The sequence below is a fragment of the Molossus molossus genome, unplaced genomic scaffold (assembly GCF_014108415.1).
Source record: "Molossus molossus isolate mMolMol1 unplaced genomic scaffold, mMolMol1.p scaffold_m16_p_2, whole genome shotgun sequence".
Lineage (NCBI taxonomy): Eukaryota > Metazoa > Chordata > Mammalia > Chiroptera > Molossidae > Molossus > Molossus molossus.
This window is the reverse complement of record NW_023425355.1, coordinates 64568185-64587548: the sequence shown is the minus strand read 5'-3', so window position 1 is coordinate 64587548 and position 19364 is coordinate 64568185.

The following is a 19364-nucleotide window of genomic DNA, read 5'->3' as shown; positions in this document are numbered from 1 at the left end:
TGCACGGATTAAGGACTTTAATAATAATAATAATATATCTATGTTGGTTCATTAATTGTGAAAAGCACCATACTTACTAATAAGGGAAACTGGGTATGCAACAAATGAGATCTCTCTGTACTATATTTGAAATAATTTTGTAAATTTAAAACTATTCTAACATAAAACCTTTATTAAAAACAAATATATAGTTGAAGGGAGATAGTGTAAACATCTTTCAATGTGATAAAGCTATAACTGAGTTATGTCCCTGGATACTTGTGTGAGCACAAAGGTAGAAGAAATTGAATTTTCAGGGGGACAGAAGAGTTAGGGAGTAAGTGTTTCATGGAGAAAGTGACTTTTGAGCAGGATTAATTTCATCATTCATTTTTATAATTTTAGAGATACAACAGTGAGCAACACAGATGTGACCCATGATCTCGATGGGCTTATACTATAGTTAGATGTGACTCAAATAAACTTAAGTAAAAAAAATAAAAATTGTCTTTGACTATGAGAGAGGAGGGAGTATTACAAAGGCACAGAGATGTAATGGCATATCATAACTTTGGGGACACAGAACTCATCACGCATGGCTCCAATGGCCCCAGAAGGACAAGTGTAATCCAGCTGCCTGCATGTGGAACATACAGGATGCGGGGGCACCAGAGAGGCCTCTGTGAACCAGCAGCCCACAAGAGCCCTGGGAAGATGGAACCCAAGAGGGACTGGTGTTATCCAGCTGCTTGTCCACAGGACCTGCAAGGTGTGGGGGCACCAGAGAGGCCTGGGCAACCCAGCAGGGACTGTGCCATCTAGTTACCCGTGGGACCTGCTGGGTGCTGAAGGACCAGAAAGGCCTGTGAGACCCAGAAGCCCATAACATAGGCATAGAGCCAGGTCCCCAAAGGGACTGTGCAACACAGTTACCCATGGGACCTCTAGGGTTCAAGGGCACCAGGAAGGCCTATAACACCCTGCTGCACATTAGATAGGCTTAGAGAATGTGAAAATGGAGGCGGAGTGAATAGAAGCAATGCAGACAATCTCCCAGGACCAAATGGAAATTATAACTGAAATAAAGACAGATCTTTGGAAAAAAGCAGCAGGACAGGACCATATAACCAGAAACACTGTTAGGATCTGTGGAGGCACAAGAGCGTGGTGGGCTGTGAGCCCAAGGACAGCAGCATTCTTAGCTGTGAGCAGCGCACTTAGGAAATAAAGACTGCCACCGTTCCACAGTGCAGAGAGCCAGGACAGAGATCTAAAATAGCCAGAACCACTCACCTGGGGCTCTGGCAGAGGGAGGACAGACTGAGCTGGAACTCTGTGGGGATACCCGGAATTTGGAGGGCACTCAGACTTTTTGCTGAGTTGTGGCCACAAAGGATGGTGGCCAGTGTGCTCCTTCCCAGAGCTATGGGGAAAAGCAGCAGCCCCCCACCTCAAAGATTCAGCCTTTTCCAGGTGAGGCAAAGAAATGAAAATTGAGACTCATTAATAACCAGCATCTCTCCCACCCTCTGGAAATCCGCTTGTGCAGAACATCAGGGCTACATTCCAAGGCCCTGAGTAATTGAGACTACTAGCCTCCAGGCAAAAAGCTAGAGGATAACAGAACATTTGCTGGGCTTGCAAATCTACCCATAAAAGTACAACTTGACCATGGTGTTTAATGTGGGCCTGCTCAGGCCCATCCAAACCCAGCAGAGAGAGCCACAAACAGCAGAACACCAAAACCCACAGGGAAAAGTTGGCAGACTCCAAAAACCCACTCAGATAGCCAAAATGATGAAACAAAGAAACAAATCCCAACTGAAAGAACAAGAGAACTCTATTGAACATGGGATAAATGAAATACAGCTAAGCAAATTATCAAAGGTAGAGTTCAGAGCCATGATCTTGAGGAAGCTCAACAGCATGAGTAAGGACATCAGCACCATGAGTAAAGATATAAAAACATTGAAAACCAACGAAGTGGAAATGAAGAATGACATGGCAGAAATAAAGAACACATTGGAAAGACTAACCACCAGAGAAGAGGAAGCTGAGGACCAGTGAAATATAAAACAGGGTAAAAGAAAATCAACCAATCAGAAAACCAAAAGGAAAATAAACAATTAAAAAACAGGAAGATAGCTTAAGAGAACTGAGGGACAACTGGAAACATAATAAAATTTGCATATAGGAATCCCCAAAGAGGAAGAAAATAGGTAAGGGTTAGAGAATATATTTTAAAAAATAGTGACAGAAACCTTTTCTAACTTGGTAAAGGAATAAGGCATTCAAGTTCAAGAAGCACAGAGAGCCCCAAGTGAGAAGAACCCAAACAGGCCCACACCAAGACACATAGTAATTAAAATGCCAAAAATTAAAGACAGAGAGAATCCTAAAAGGCAGCAAGAGATTAGCAACAGGTTACCTAAAAAGAAAACCACATAAGGCTGTCAGCTGAGTTCTCAACAGAAATACTACAGGTCAGAGGAAATAACATGAAGTAATAAAGGTAATGAAGAACAAACATCTGAATCCAAGACTACTCTATCCAGCAAGGGTATCATTAAAAATAGAGGGTCAAATGAAGAGATTTCCACACACAAAAAAAGGCTAAGGGAATATATTAACATCAAACCAGCACTGCACGATATGCTAAAAACAAAAACAAACAAACAAAAAAAAAACACCCTGCTGTAATTAATAGAAGAAATAAAAAAAAAATAGAACCACATAAAACACAAATGGCAATAAATAAGTACATATGAATTATCACCATAAATGTGAATGGTTTGAATGATCTGATAAAAAGACACAGAGTAGGTGACTGGATAAGAAAGCATGACTCACATATATGTTGTTTACAAGAGACCCACCTCACAACAAAAGACTCAAATAGGTTGAAAGTGAAGGGATGGAAAAAAAATCTTGTAAGAAAATGGAATGAAAAAAAAAAAAAAGCTAGGGTAGCAATATTCATATCTAATAAATTAGATTTCAAAATGAAGGCCATAACTAGAGACAAAGAAGGTCACTACATAATATTGAAAGGATCTATCCAACAGGAAGACATAACCTTGGTAAACATATATGCATCCAATATAGGAGCACCAAAATATATTTAAAATATTCTGGAGGACTTCAAAGGAGAAATCAACAGCAATAAAATCATAGGAGGGTACATCAAAACCCTACTGACATCACTGGATAGATCTTTTAGACAAAAAATTAACACGGAAACAAACTCTAAATGAAGTGCTAGATCAAATGGATTTCATATATATACACAGAGAATAACACCCCAAATCTGCAGAATTGACATTCTTCTCAAGGGCACATGGGACATTCTGAAAGATAGACCACATGTTAGGGTACAAACTATGTCTCTACAAGTTCAAGAAGATTGAAATCATATCAAGCATCTTCTCAGATCACAATGGCATAAAACTAGAACTCAACTGCAACAAGAACATGCTAAAACATTTGAAAACATGGAGGCTAAATAGCAAGTTATTGAAGAATGAATGGGTTACCATGGAGATCAAGGAAGAAATTAAAAACTTCCTGAAAACCAATGAAAATGAACACACAACAACACAAAATCTATGGGATGCAGCAAATGCAGTTCTGAGAGGAAAGTTCAGAGCACTACAGGCCTACCTCAAAAAACAAGAAAAATTTCTAATAGACTATCTAACCTCATAACTTAAAGAACTGGAAAGCAAACATAAAGAACACTTCAGAGCAAGTAGAAGGAAGAAAATAGTAAAGATCACACCAGAAATAAATGACATGGAGACCAAAAAACCAATTCAAAGGATCAATGAAACAAAGACCTGGTACTTTGAAAAGATAAAAAAGATTGATGGACCGTTAGCTAAAATCACCAAGAAACAAAGAGAGAAAAACCAAATTCACAAAATCAGAAATGAAAGAGGAGAAATAATAACTGACACCACAGAAATATAACAAATTTTTAACAAATATTATGAACAATTATACAGCAACAAATTTGACAATCTAAGCAAAATAGAGAAATTTCTAGAAACACATAGTCTCCCAAAACTGAACCAGAAAGAGATAGAAACTTGAACAGACCAATAACAACAAAAGAAATTGAAAATGTAATCAAGACCCTCTCAGCAAACAAAAGCCCCGCCTGGACGGCTTCATGAGAGAATTTTAACAAACATTCAAAGAAGAATTAATACCCATTCTCCTCAAACTATTTCAAAAAATTCAAGAAGGAAGACTTCCAAATTCGTTTTATAAGGCCAGCATAAGTCTAATTCCAAAACCAGAAAAGACACTGCAAAGAAACAAAAGTACAGGCCAATATTCCTGATGAAAATAAGATACCAAAATCCTGAACAAAATACTAGCAAATCAGATCCAGCAATACATCAAAAAATGATTCACCATGACAAAGTGGAATCATCCCAGGGATGCAAAGTTGGTACAATATTTGCAAATCAACAAATGTGATACACCACATAAACAAAAAGAAAGATAAAAACCATGTTATCATATCAATAGACACTGAAAAAGCATTGACAAAATCCAGCACCCGTTTCTGATGAAAAGACTCAGCAATGTGAGAAAGGAGAGATCATATCTCAACATACTAAAGTCCATATATGAAAAACCTACAGCCAACATTATAATCAATGATCAAAAACTAAAATCATTTTCCTGAAGAACAGAAACAAGACAAGGATGCCCACTTTTGCCACTCTTATTTAACATAGTACTGGAAGTCTTAGCCACAGCAATCAGACAGGAAGAAAAATTAAAAGGGATCTAAATTGGAAAGGAGGAAGTAAAACTGTTATTATTTGGCGATGACATGATACTATACGTAGAAAACCCCAAAGACTCCATCAGAAATTTACTGGACTTATAATTGAATTTTGCACAGTAGCAGGATACAAAATTAATATCAAGAAATCAATGGCACCCCTGGCCGGTTTGGCTCAGCAGTTGGAGCGTTGGCCTGTGGTCCAGAGAGACCTGGGTTCGGTTCCTGCTGGGAGCGCATACCTCGATAGCAGTTTGTTCCCTGCCCTGGTTGGGTCATGGGGGTGGCAGCTGCTTGATGTGACCCTTTCACGTTTTCTCTCTCTCTCCCTCCCTCTCTATCAGAACAAAAAAAATGGAAAAAATATAAAAAAGAAATCAATGGCATTCTTATACTACACCAATGATGAACTAACAGAAAGAGAAACTAAGAAAACAATCCCATTTACCATTGCGGCAAAAAAATTAAGATACCTAAAAAGAAACTTAACCAAAGAAATAACGGACCTATTCGCAGAAACTACAGTCATTGAAAAAAGAAATAGAGGAAGATATAAAAAAGTGGATGCAAATACCTTGTTCATGGATCGGAAGAATCAATATCATTAAAATGTCCATACTATCTCAAGCAATTTATAGATTAAATGCAATCCCCATCAAAATACCAACAACATACTTCAGAACTAGAACAAACACTCCAAAAGTTCATATGGAACCAAAAGACCTCGAACAGCCACAACAATCTTGAAAAAGAAGAAGTTGGAGGAATCACATTACCAGATTTCAGGTTATACTACAAAGCCACTGTAATCAAACCAGCCTGGTACTGGCACAAGAACAGGCAGATAGATCAATGGAACAGAATAGCGGACCCAAAAATGGACCCAAGACAATATGCTCAATTAATATTTGACAAAGGTGGCAAAGGTATACAGTGGAATAAAGACAGCCTCTTTAAAAAAAGGTGTTGGGAAAATTGGACAGCTATATGCAAAATAATGAAACTAGACCATCAACTTACACCATACACAAGAATAAATTCAAAATATATAAAAGACTTAAATGTGACTCATGAATCTATAAAAATCCTAGAAGAAAATGTAGGTAACAAAATTTCAGACATCATACACAGCAGAATTTTCACTGATACATCACCCAAGGCAACAGAAACAAAGAAGAAAATGAACATATGGGACTACATCATACTCAAAATCTTCTCCAGAGCAAAAGAAATAACCACAAAAATTAAAAGGCAATCCACTGTATGGGATAGCATCATTGCCAATGATACATTAGATAGGGGGTTAATTTCCAATATATAGAGAGTGCTTATACACCTCAACAAAAGGAAGACAAAGAACCCACTTAAAAAATGGGGAGAGGAACTAAATAGACACCTCTCCAAAAAGGTCATACAAATGAAGAAATGCTCAATATCACTAATCATCAGAGAGATGCAAATTAAAACATCAATGAGATATCACCTCACACCTGTCAGAATGGCCACCATCAACAATTCATCAAACAACAAGTGTTGGTGAGGGTGTGGAGAAAAGGGGACTCTAGTACACTGCTGGTGGGAATGCAGACTGGTGTAGCCACTATGGAAAACATATGGTGTTGTTGTAGACCAATGAGACAGACCAGACTCAGACTCCGAGCTGAGTTCAAATGAAGAGAGCTTTATTAGCCGCGCGGTGACTGTCCCATCTTATTCAGAGGAGAAAGAAACCCCGAGCTCAGGGGGAGGGTTGCTTATATAGTTGTCTTAGCCCCTGTTAAGGAATTTGGATTAAGAGTATGCCAGCAAGCAAGCAGGTACAGAAGCAGATATTTGCAGTTAGCTGTTATGCCTGAGGGAACAATCAGTTTCTGTGTACACAAAGCAATCGTTATCTATACAATGCAGTGGTTATCTAATAGTAGATAGTTCTTGCCATTCCCTTAAAATCCAGGGGGCAAAATCATGTGTTTGTCCTTTACAGTGTTACCTCAAAAAATTAAAACTTGAACTTCCCTTTGACCCAGTTATCCCACTTCTAAGAATATACCCTGAGAATTCTTAAACACCCATCAGAAAGATTATATATATCCCCATGTTTATAGCAGCACTATTTACACTAGCTAAGATCTGGAAACAGCTCAAATGTCGATCAGTAGATGAATGGATAAAAAAGCCATGGTAGACATACACAATGGATTACTATGCAGCTGTAAGAAAGAAACATCTCTTGTCCTTTGAGACTACATGGAGGGACCTGGAAAGTATTATCCTAAGCAAAACAAGCCAAACAGAGAAAGACAAGTATCATATGATCTCACTTATTTGTGGAATATAATGATCATAACAGTCTGAGGAATGGGGTAGTCCCAGAGATGTGGAAGTGGGGTACAGACTGACAATCCCCAGAATAAACGATGGTCGGGGAGAGATAAACCACAGAATTTATATGCATGAGCAATGGACATGGACAACAACAGTGGGGACAGGACAGGGAGTAGGGGGAGGGGTGAATCAGTGGGGGAAAAAGGAGAAACTTCTGTAACAAAAATAAATTAATTAATTATAAAAATAAAATCTAAAAAAATAATGAATAAAAATTTCTGGGGAAATGGAAATGAAAAAGAAGCTGGTGTAGCAATACTCATATCTAGTAAGATAGACTTCAAAATGAGGGCCTTAGTAAGAGAGAACAAAAGTCACTAAATAATATTAGAAAGAACAATCACCAAGAGGCTATAATTCTGGTAAACCTATGTGCACAAACACAGAAGCACCAGAATATATTTAAAAACTTCTGGAGAACTTCAAAGAAGAGATCAATGATAGATCCTTAAGAAGTGAAGGACAGCCAAGGAGGAATTTCCTGTGTAATCTTGCAAGTGAAACATGGAGATTAAGGAACTGTAAGCAGTTTCTGAAACAAATTCTTGAAACTGGCTCAAAGGTTCATGAGGCCCATTATGTTTCCACTATAGAGTAAACAAACCATAAAACTTAAATATTAAATAATAATAGCATTGGAACTAGTCACTGCTTGATTAGCATTATTTATGCGCATACAGTTAAAGGTTAGATATTAACATAAAGATTAAACTCTGTTTGTTATGCATTGTTTGTGCTAATGTAGTTACTCACATACTGGCAAATGTGATTATTAAACATTATAATAAAAGCCATACTGAGCTTGAGATCAATGCTACATGCCAGAGCCAGCTGTAGCCCTCTGTTCATCTTGCCTGCTGATGCTTTCTTCATGTCTCAGATCATTTTGAATGCAACATCTGGCGTCCAACATGGGGCTCGAAGTAAGCATTGGCAACAAGTAAGACCAAAAGGGTTTTAGGTTGTGCGGCAGTATGCAAAACTTATGGGATATTTTGAAGAGAGTCATGGGGAATTCTCTGTTATTAATGGATAAATAGGTGACAGTGCTTAAAAACTACTGGATTGTCAGTTAAGGAGCAGGTACTCAGTTCTCTCTTAACCTTAATAATGAAACACTGTTATTGGTTTTCACTAGATAAAAGAAGTCAATTAAACCTGAAGGTTTGGAAACAAGTAGGAAAAGCTGTATGAAGGGTTCATCAAAATGGGGAGCTGATTAATGCTGAACTATGGTCTGCTTTTAACTCAGTCGCTTTAGCTTTACAGCCTTTTCAGTCAGATTCAGAAAAAATGTCTGATAAAGAAATCAAGGAACCTTCTCATATCTGTGACACTCCAGAAGGCATTCCTAAGGTGGTAAATAAAGACACAGTTCAAAAGGAGTCTGGTAGTGACTCTGACTCCTTTAGCCCAGCTAGTGACGAGGATGAATGTCCCAAACCACTATATACAGATCTGGGAAAATATAGAAAAGAGAAGAAAAGGGATGGTTTGAAGGTTGAGCGGTCTACTTTGCTCTCTCAATTCCCTCACCTTAATATACAAGGCACAAAAGGGGCTGAGATGGCTTATCCAGTAATTAACCAACCTACTGCCCTGCCAGAAGAACCTTGATATGCTATTGCTAATAGAAGAAAAGGACATAGGTTTCAATTCCCATACTCATCTGAAGTTGGAAAAATACTTTTAGAGAAACATGACAGTGCAATGCCTCCTAGTGTTCAGATCAGAGATGATTCTTACAATTTATTTCCAGTAATCAGATAGCAAATGCCTGCTAATGGTCAATACCCACAGGGTTATATTCAAGGTAATTATAATGCAGTTGAGTTTCAATATCTTAAACTACTTAAGAATGCTACTAGTACTTATGGTCCAAATTCTCCATATGTTCAAGGAATTATGGGAGCCTATGCAAATAATAATTTACTTATACCTTTAGACTGGGAAGCTATTACTAAAACTACTTTAGAACCTGGACAATACATACAACTTAAGTCATGGTGGAAGAAAAAGTGGAATGGGTAGCCAGGCTCAATGCCCAACAGAATCCTCCGGGAGCTAAGTTTGAGCAATTAACTGATACAGGACAATAGAGTTTACTCCTAAACTAATGCCAGCTTTCTGATGTTGCATTAGCTCAACCAAAGAATATATGTTTAACAGCTTGGCAAAATATAGAGCCTACAGGAAAAGTAGGAAAATCATTTGTAAAAGTATTGCAAGGCCCTACTGAACCATATCCTGAATTTTTATCTAGATTACATGAGGTTATAAAATGCTCTGTTACAGGAGAACCACAAAGTATTCTTTTGCATACTTTAGAATTTGAAAATGCCAATGCTGATTGTAAAAAGGCCTTAATTTAATTGAGGACTATATAAAAGCTTTTACAGCTAATTTACTAGCTGCTGCATTAAAAGGGGGCTAGCTCAGAATAAAATGAAGTGTTCTCATGGGTTATGGCATTAGCCTCTGCAAAGGCAGATGCCATCATAACTCATTTATTAGAGGCATTTTCTATACTGGGGAAACTGAAAACTATAAAAACAGACAATGGTCCTGCATATTTATCTAGAAAATGTCAGGCTTTTTTTGTTACTTATGATATTCATCATATTACAGGAATACTTTATAACAGCACAGTCCAAGCCATAATAGAAAGAAAAAATCAAACTTTAAAAAACATGCTTTTAAAACAAAAAGGGGGAGAATATATGAATACCCCAAGGAAAAGATTAATGAATGCTCTGTTTACTTTAAATTTTCTGACAACCAAGGAGGAGGAGTTATCTGCAGCACGAAAACACTGAAAAATAGAACCAAAACCACCATTAATGCAACCAGCTTTATATCTACATGTCTTCACTAACTCATGGCTCCCAGCAGCAGTAATTCGTTGAGGTCAAGGATATGATTATATTTCCACAAGTGGTCAGAAGTTTATCAGGTTCCTGATAAACGTATTAAGAAACTAAGGAACCCACCTCACAACAAAAGACTCACATAGATTGAAAGTGAAGAGAGGGAAAAAAATCTTCCAAGCAAACGGAAAAGAAAAAAAAGCTGGGGGAGCAATACTCATATCTGATAAAATATATTTCAGAATGAAGGCCATAATTAGAGACAAAGAAGGCCACTACATAATATTGAAAGGATCTATCCAAAAGGAAGAGATAACCTTGATAAACATATATGCACCCAATATAGGAGCACCAAAATATATTTAAAAACTTCTGGAGGACTTCAAAGGAGAAATCGATAGCAATACAGTCATAGCAGGGGACTTCAACACCCCGCTGACATCGCTGGATAGATCCTCTAGACAAAAAATTAGCAAGGAAGCAGAGACTCTAAATGAAACACTAGACCAAATGGATTTAATAGATATCTACAGAGAACTACACCCCAAAACTACAGAATTCACATTCTTCTCAAGTGCACATGGGACATTCTCAAAGATAGACCACATGTTAGGGCACAAACTAAGTCTCTACATGTTCAAGAAGATTGAAATCATATCAAGCATCTTCTCAGATCACAGTGGCATGAAACTAGAAATCAATTGCAAGAAGAACATACAAAGATATTTCAACACATGGAAGCTAAATAGCATGTTATTAAACAATGAATGGGTCACCGAGGAGATCAAGGAAGAAATCCAAAACTTCCTGGAAACCAATGAAAATGAAGACACAACAACACAAAATCTATGGGATGCAGCGAAAGCAGTTCTGAGAGGGAAGTTCATAGCACTAAAGGGCTACCTCAGAAAAGAAGAAAAATCTCTAATAGATTATCTAACCTCACAACTTAAGGAACTAGAGAGCAAACAAAAAGAAAACCTCAGAGCAAGTAGAAGGAAGGAAATAGTAAAGATCAGAGCAGAAATAAATAACATAGAGACCAAAAAAACAATTCAAAGGATCAATAAAACAAAGAGCTGGTTTTTTGAAAAGATAAAAAAGATTGATGGACCCTTAGCTAGACTCACCAAGAAACAAAGAGAGAGAACCCAAATACACAAAATCAGAAATGAAAGAGGAGCGATAACAACTGACACCACAGAAATACAAAAGATTGTTAACAACTACAATGAACAATTATATGGCAACAAATTCGACAATCTAAGCGAAATGGACAAATTTCTAGAAACACATAGTCTCCCAAAACTGGATCAGGAAGAGATAGAAAACTTGAACAGACCAATAACAACAGAAGAAATTGAAGATGTAATCAAGACTCTCCCAGCAAACAAAAGCCCAGGACCGGATGGCTTCATGGGGGAGTTTTACCGAACATACAAAGAAGAACTAATACCCATTCTCCTCAAACTATTTCAAAAAACTCAAGAAGAAGGAAGACTTCCATACTCGTTTTATGAAGCCAGCATAACTCTAATGCCAAAACCAGAAACAGACACAACAAAGAAAGAAAACTACAGGCCAATATCCCTGATGAACATAGATGCCAAAATCCTGAACAAAATACTAGCAAATTGGATCCAGCAATACACCAAAAAAATTATCCACCATGACTAAGTGGGATTCATCCCAGGGATGCAAGGCTGGTACAATATTCAAAAATCCATACATTTGATACACCACGTAAATAAAATGAAGTCTAAAAACCACAAGATAATATCAATAGATGCTGAATAAGCCTTCGACAAAATCCAGCATTCATTTTTGATAAAAACGCTCAGCAGTGTGGGAATAGAGGGATCATGTCTAGACATAATAAAGGCCATATATGAAAGACATCCAGCCAACATCATACTCAATGGGCAAAAACTAAAAGCATTTCCCTTATGAACAGGAACACGCAAGGATGCCCACTTTCACCACTCTTATTTAACAGAGTACTGGAAGTCTTAGCCACAGCAATCAGACAGGAAGAAAAAATAAAAGGGATCCAAATTGGAAAGGAGGAAGTGAAATTGTCATTATTTGCAGATGACATGATACTATAAATAGAAAATCCCAAAGACTCCATCAAAAGTTTACTAGACTTAATAAATGAATTTGGCAAAGTAGCAGGATACAAAATTAATGTCAAGAAATCGATGGCATTCTTATACACCAATGATGAACTCACAGAAAGAGAAACTAAGAAAACAATCCCATTTACCACTGCGGCAAAAAAATTAAGATACCTAGGAATAAACTTAACCAAAGAAATAAAGGACCTATTCGCAGAAAACTACAGGTCATTGAAAAAATAAATAGAGGAAGATATAAAAAAGTGGAAGCACATACTCTGTTCATGGATCTGGAGAATTAACATCATTAAATTGTCCATATTACCCAAAGCTATCTATAGATTCAATGCAATCCCCATCAAAATACCAACGGTATACTTCACAGAATTAGAACAAATAGTTCAAAAGTTCATATGGAACCAAAAAAGGCCTCGAATAGCCACAGCAATCTTGAAAAGGAAGAACAAAGTTGGAGGGATCACAATACCAGATTTCAGGTTATACTACAAAGGCACTGTAATCAAAACAGCCTGGTACTGGCACAAGAACAGGTATATAGACCAGTGGAAAAGAACAGAGAACCCAGAAATGGACCCAAGGCAATATGCTCAATTAATATTTGACAAAGGTGGCAAGAGCATACAGTGGAGTAAGGACAGCCTCTTTAATAAATGGTGCTGGGAAAATTGGACAGCTACTTGCAGGAAAATGAAACTAGACCATCAACTTACACCCTACACAAGAATAAACTCAAAATGAATAAAAGACTTAAATGTAACTCATGAATCCATAAAAATCCTAGAAGAGACTGTAGGAAACAAAATTTCAGACATCATAAGCAGCAGAATTTTTACTGACAAATCACCTAAGGCAATAGAAACAAAGGGGAAAATGAGCACATGGGACTACTTCAAACTCAAAAGCTTCTGCACAGCGAAAGATACAATCATCAAAATGGAAAGGCTACCCACTATATGGGAGAGCATCATTGCCAATGATATATCAGATAAGAGGTTCATTTCCAATACATATAGAGTGCTCATACAACTCCACAAAAGGAAGAGAAAGAATCCAATTAAAAAATGGGCAGAGGAACTAAATAGACACCTCTCCAAACAGGACATACAAATGGCTAAGAGAGATATGAAGAAATGCTCATCATCACTAATCATCAGAGAGATGCAAATTAAAACAACAATGAGGTATCACCTCACACCTGTCAGAATGGCCGCCATTAACAAATCATCCAACAAGTGTTGGCGAGGGTGTGGAGAAAAGGGGACTCTAGTGCACTGCTGGTGGGAATGCAGACTGGTGCAGCCACTATGGAAAACAATATGGTGTTACCTCAAAAAATTAAAAATTGAACTGCCATTTGACCCAGTGATCCCACTTCTAGGAATATACCCTAAGAAGCCTAAAACACCAATCAGAAAGAATATATGTAACCCCATGTTTGTAGCAGCACTATTTACAATATCTAAGATCTGGAAACAGCCCAAGTGTCCATCAGTAGACGAATGGATCAAAAAGCAGTGGTACATGTACACAATGGAGTACTACGCGGCTGTAAGAAAGAAAGATCTCTTATTTTTTGAGACTACATGGAGGGACCTGGAAAGTATGATCCTAAGTGAAACAAGCCAAACAGAGAAAGACAAGTTTCATATGATCTCACTTATTTGTGGCTTATAATGAACATAACAGTCTGAGGAATGAGGTAGTCCCTGAGACGCGGAAGTGGGGTACAGACTGACAATCCCCTAAAGAGGATTGTGGTGGGGGAGAGATAAACCACGGAACTTATATGCATGTATAAATGAACAGTGGACTTGGACAACAAACTGGGGAAAGGGCAGGGAGGGAGGGGGAGGGGGGAATTAGTGGGGGGAAAAGGAGAAACATCTGTAACAAAAATTAATTTATAAAAAAGAAATATTTTTTAAAAATTAAAAAAATTAAATTTAAAACTAAAAAAAAAAAAAAAAGAAACTAAGGAAACAAGAAAAGGAGTGGAGAAAATGAAGATTACTGGAGGGGGCACTGCTTATCATTTTCCTCTACTGGCCAACATCATAGCAAATCTACCATCATGGGGTCAACTTAAGAAGCTGATTCAAGAGGGAGAAAAATAGGTAAAGTGTCAAGGAGCTCCGCTTACCTCATCCTCATTATTCTTGGCTATGCTTGCAATCATGTTGATACAGGTAAGCTCTAGTAAAGGAGATAATTTTACCTATTGGTCATATATCTCTAACACACCTTTGATGTGAGGCATATTTTGGTTTGATACTACCATAACTGTATATACTAATGAAACTTCATGGATGCCAGGGCCTTTTGATGTTCGAGAATCTTTAAAACCAGAAGAGGAAGGAATGATAATGCCTAACTATACTACAGGAGTCACAGGTCCTGTATATGTAAAGGGAAGGACAGCCATTGTTTTAACTCCTCATTTCCAAGCATGGCTATCAATTCAAAGAAATTCTACAAAAAGGAAATCAGGTAGAAATTTATTCTTATTAGTAGCACAAAGTTTTAATGGCACCAAAACCAATGACTCTAGGGGACCTCCAGATTTACCTCCATGTATCACTCCTGCCTTTTCTCTAATGTCTGAATGGGTACATTGGACATTGTGTAAAGGAGAATTTAATCGAGTTTTAGTTAATACTTCCTATGGAAGTGTCATTGACTGGAGTCCTATCGGCTCTGCTTCCTCTAAAGGCTCAGGAGGAGATCTGAGGTGGCATCGGAATCTCTCACTGCATGAGATTTCTACTTCACTGAACAGTCCCATTCGTTGGCATAGAGGAGGATTTTCTAGTCCCAGTCCTCACATTACTGGATTTGCTACTCAATACCATATATAGAAAATTAGTGCTACTATGTATTCTTTAACTGCATGGACAGGAATGATGTCTAACATAACTGATCATAACTATACTCTGACTTTTACCAGAAATCTGATGCATTATAATCAAGCTTGCATCAGAATACCCTATCTTATTCTTAGAGGAAAGGTTACCTGGACCCAAAGTTCTGGAGAAATAAGTTGTTATAATTGTTACTTGTATTCATGTATTAACTCTACCATACAGTTACAGGAGAATGAAAGTTTTTATTTCCTAAGAGCATGGACAGGGTTGTAGATTCTTGTCTCACTTGACAGACCATGGCAAGATAGCCCCATGACGGGAATGCTTTGGAAAGTTGCCAGGAGCCTCTTGAGAAGAAGTAAAAGATTTGTTGGACTTCTTATTGCTGCCATACGAGGACTTATAGCCATCACAGCTACTGCAGCAATGTCAGGCATTGCATTACATAATGAAATCCAGACCACTGACTATGTGCAAGAGTGGCATAAATCTTCAGAACAACTTTGGGTGGCTCAAAAACAAATTGATACTGAGATACAATCTGAAATAGCAACCAAAGCATGTGCCCTTAGTGGGAACCGAACCTGGGTCCCTCTGGACTGCAGGCCGAAACTCCAACCGCTGAGTCAAACTGGCCAGGGCCTCCAAAGCTTTTTATAAAAGCAAAAAAGACCTCAAATAGGTACAGAAATCTTGAAAAAGAAGAACAAAGTAGTAGGAATCACAATACCAGATATCAGGTTATACTACAAAGCCATAGTAATCAAAACAGCCTGGTACTGGCACAAGATAAGGCATATAGATCAATGGAACAGAACAGAAACCCAGAAAATGACCCAAATTATTTTGCTCAATTAATATTTGACAAAGGTGGCAAGAACATATAGTGGAATAAAGACAGCCTCTTCAATAAATGGTGTTGAAAAAATTGGACAGCTACACACGCACACACACACACACACACACAACATTATAAAGCTAGACCACTAACTGATACCATACACAAGAATAAACTCACAATGAATACAAGACTTAAATGTGACCCATGAATACATAAAAATCATAGAAGAAAGTGCAGGCAACAGAATTTCAGACATCACACGAAGCATAATTTTCACTGATACAATGCCTAAGGTAATAGTAACAGGAAAAAATAAACAGATGGGACTACATCAAACTAAAAAGCTCTGCACAGCAAAAGAAACAAACATTAAAGTGGAAATGGAACCCATTATATGGTATAGCAAAACTGTCAATGATACATCAGATAAGGGGTTAATTTCCAAAATATATACAGTGCTCATACAACTCAACAAAAGGAAGACAAAGAACCCAATTAAAAAATGGGCCGAGGACCTAAAAAGTAACCTCTCCAAACAGGATATACAAATGGCCAAGAGACATATGAAAAAATGTTCAATGTCACTAATCATCACAGAGTGGCAAATTCAAACAACAATGAGGCATCACCTCACACCTGTCAGAATGGCCACCATCAACAAATCATCAAACAAGTGCTGGTGAGGGTGTGGAGAAAAGGAGACTTGAGTACACTGCTGGTGGGAATGCAGACTGGTGCAGCCACTATGGAAGATAATGTGGTGTTACCACAAAAAGTTAAAAATTGAACTTCCTTTTGACCCAGTGATCCCACTTCTAGGAATATATCCTAAGAAGCCTGAGACACCAATCAGAAAAAATTATGTACCCCTATGTTCATAGCAGCACTATTTACAATCGCTAAGATCTGGAAACAGCCCAAGTATCCATGAATAGATGAGTAGATAAAAAAGCTGTAGTACATATGCACAATGGAAGAAAGAAAGATTCCTTGTCCTCTGAGATGGTATGGAGGGACTTTGAGAGTATTATGCTAAGCAAAATAAACTGGTCAGAGATAAACAAAGATCACATGATCTCACTTATTTCTGGAATATAATGAATAAAATAAGGGGATGAACCAAAGAGACCTAGAAACATAGAAGTAGGGTTCAGATTGGCAAACCTCAGAGGAGGGGGTGAGTGGTAGGGAAGAGATAAACCAAAGAGCTTATGCATAGAATCATAACCAATGGACATAGGCGACAATGTTGAGGGGGGGGGGCAGCAGGAACAGGAGGAGGGTGTCAATGGGGGGAAAAGAAGAAACATCTGTAACAATAAATTACTTAAAGGAAAAATAGAAAATAAATAAATTTAAAAAAACTGAATTATGTGAGCTCAATGAAGGCAGAGACAGTGATTCATTCTCAATTTTAAAATCAGTACCTTGGTCAGTGCTTCGAACACTAGAAATTTATTAATAACTGTTTTGTGAATGAATATATAAATAGGAGAAAATTATAGACATAAGGTCCTTTAAGATTTTTAAAAGTTTTTTTGAATATTTAAGTCATCTTTATTGTTTAGAATATTACAGATATCACCTTATTTATCCCCCATTGCCCTCTTCACCAGGCTCCTGCCCTGCCCCAGGCTTTCACCACCCTATTCTATTGTCTGTATCCATGGGCAATGAAAGATAATAGATTTTCAGGGTATGAACTTGACTTGTAAAGGAGAGGTACACCCCTTTCTTAGAAATAGAGGCTTACACAAAGATGATAACTCTCTGCCAGGAGAGTTCTACTGTGAAGACAGATGTAATAACAGAGGTATTCTTATGGGATATAGAAGACAGTAATAAGATTTAGGATTGGAAGATAGTAAGAGAAAATATGTATGGTCTTAGGTCAGTGGTAGAGTGACTTATAAGGAATGACCACATAGAGACAGACATGGCTTCTGTGGATTTTTCATGGTCCAGGGAAGCTTGCAAGCTGTTGAATTGTAACTTTCACCAAAGCTAAAGAAGCTATATTTACAAAACCATATGTCTAATAATTTCCCTCATTCGCTCTCTGTCTCTGTCTAGTAGAGAGAGAAGCAAGGGAGGGAGAGAGGAGGGAGAAGTAGAAAGAAAAACATAATTCTCTTATGATAATAAAGAATGCTTTCCCTGAGGTTTAAGTTGAGTAGTGCAACTCTAACATTTCTCATATTATCTAGGAAAAAAAAAATCAAACAGAATTAATGAGCTACAGAGAGTGGGAATGGCAATTTAAAAATAATTTCATTTTTGACTCAGGCTTCAGGGTTGAGGAGAAAGTGAAGGCCATGGCTCCTGGGTGACGAACCCAGCAGACATTGTTAGAAGCAGAGTCTGAGGAGGAGCCAACCACCCTGAACCCCCCAAACTGTGTGGCAGAAAAAGGTGCCCCCTGCAGCAGGTTACAGCACCTTGTTGAGGGAGGATACAGTGGGAGGATGCCTGGCCCACCCAGCCTTCCCGGTCCACTCAGCCATCGTGTATGGCCCAGCTGGATCTGCCAAGGCTCTGAGGGACACTGAGGCTGAGAAGGCTTGTAAGAAAAAAAAATTTGGATTTTCAAGGGCTCAGGAGAGGCCACAGTTTAACTCGGATATCTGGAGAGAGGCTTTGAATCTGCCTGAAAGCAATCCTGTTTTGATGACAATTGGCAGAAAGAGGGTAAATGGTGGTGGAGTGAATAGAAGGTACACTGACCATCTTCCAGGACCAAACTAGAATTAAAATTAAAATTAAAAAAGAAAAGTCCTCTGGAATAACTGAATAAATGATGACTAAATGATGAGAACCCTTATAACCAAGGACATAAAGAGGAACCCAAATTGAGACTGGTAGGAGATGTGGAGGCATGAGAGGGCTGGCTGGGCTCCCACAAGCAGCAGGTGAGGGCTATCTTAGCTGTTAGAAGTTTTCTCTGAGAATTCTGGGGTATAAACCTTAAGCCAGTTCCCAAAACACAGTGGTGGAACAGGGAAAGGCACCCGCATAACATCTGGCTATCAAAACACTAGAGCAGAGGTTTTTTTGTTTGTTTGTTTGTTTTTTGTGGCAGGGAGAGGTGCTTAGAACATGAGCACATGCCTGAAGGGCCAGCACACTAAATTGCACCTACAGCCACTCACTTTAGGCTCCTGCAGAGGTAGGGTGGACTAAACTGGAGCTGTGGGAGAAGAGTTGAGGGTTCATTGCTCTGGGGAAAGAGCTGAAAACGAGGCCACCAGGAGGCCTATGCTGAGTCATTCCCCCACACTACAGAAACATTTTTCTCAGGCAGTACTTTCCCATCAAAGTGGCTTTAATCCAGGGGGGCATCAACTGCCCACTAGTTGGAATTTAACCCTGCCCAGCTGGGAGAAGTGCAACTTGAAGCTCATTAACTCCCAAACACCACCAGCAAGCCAGGAGGCAGAGATAAGTCTCTGAATGCTTTCAACCTAAGGCCTGGCTCTTGGTTGTAGGGTTTCATGG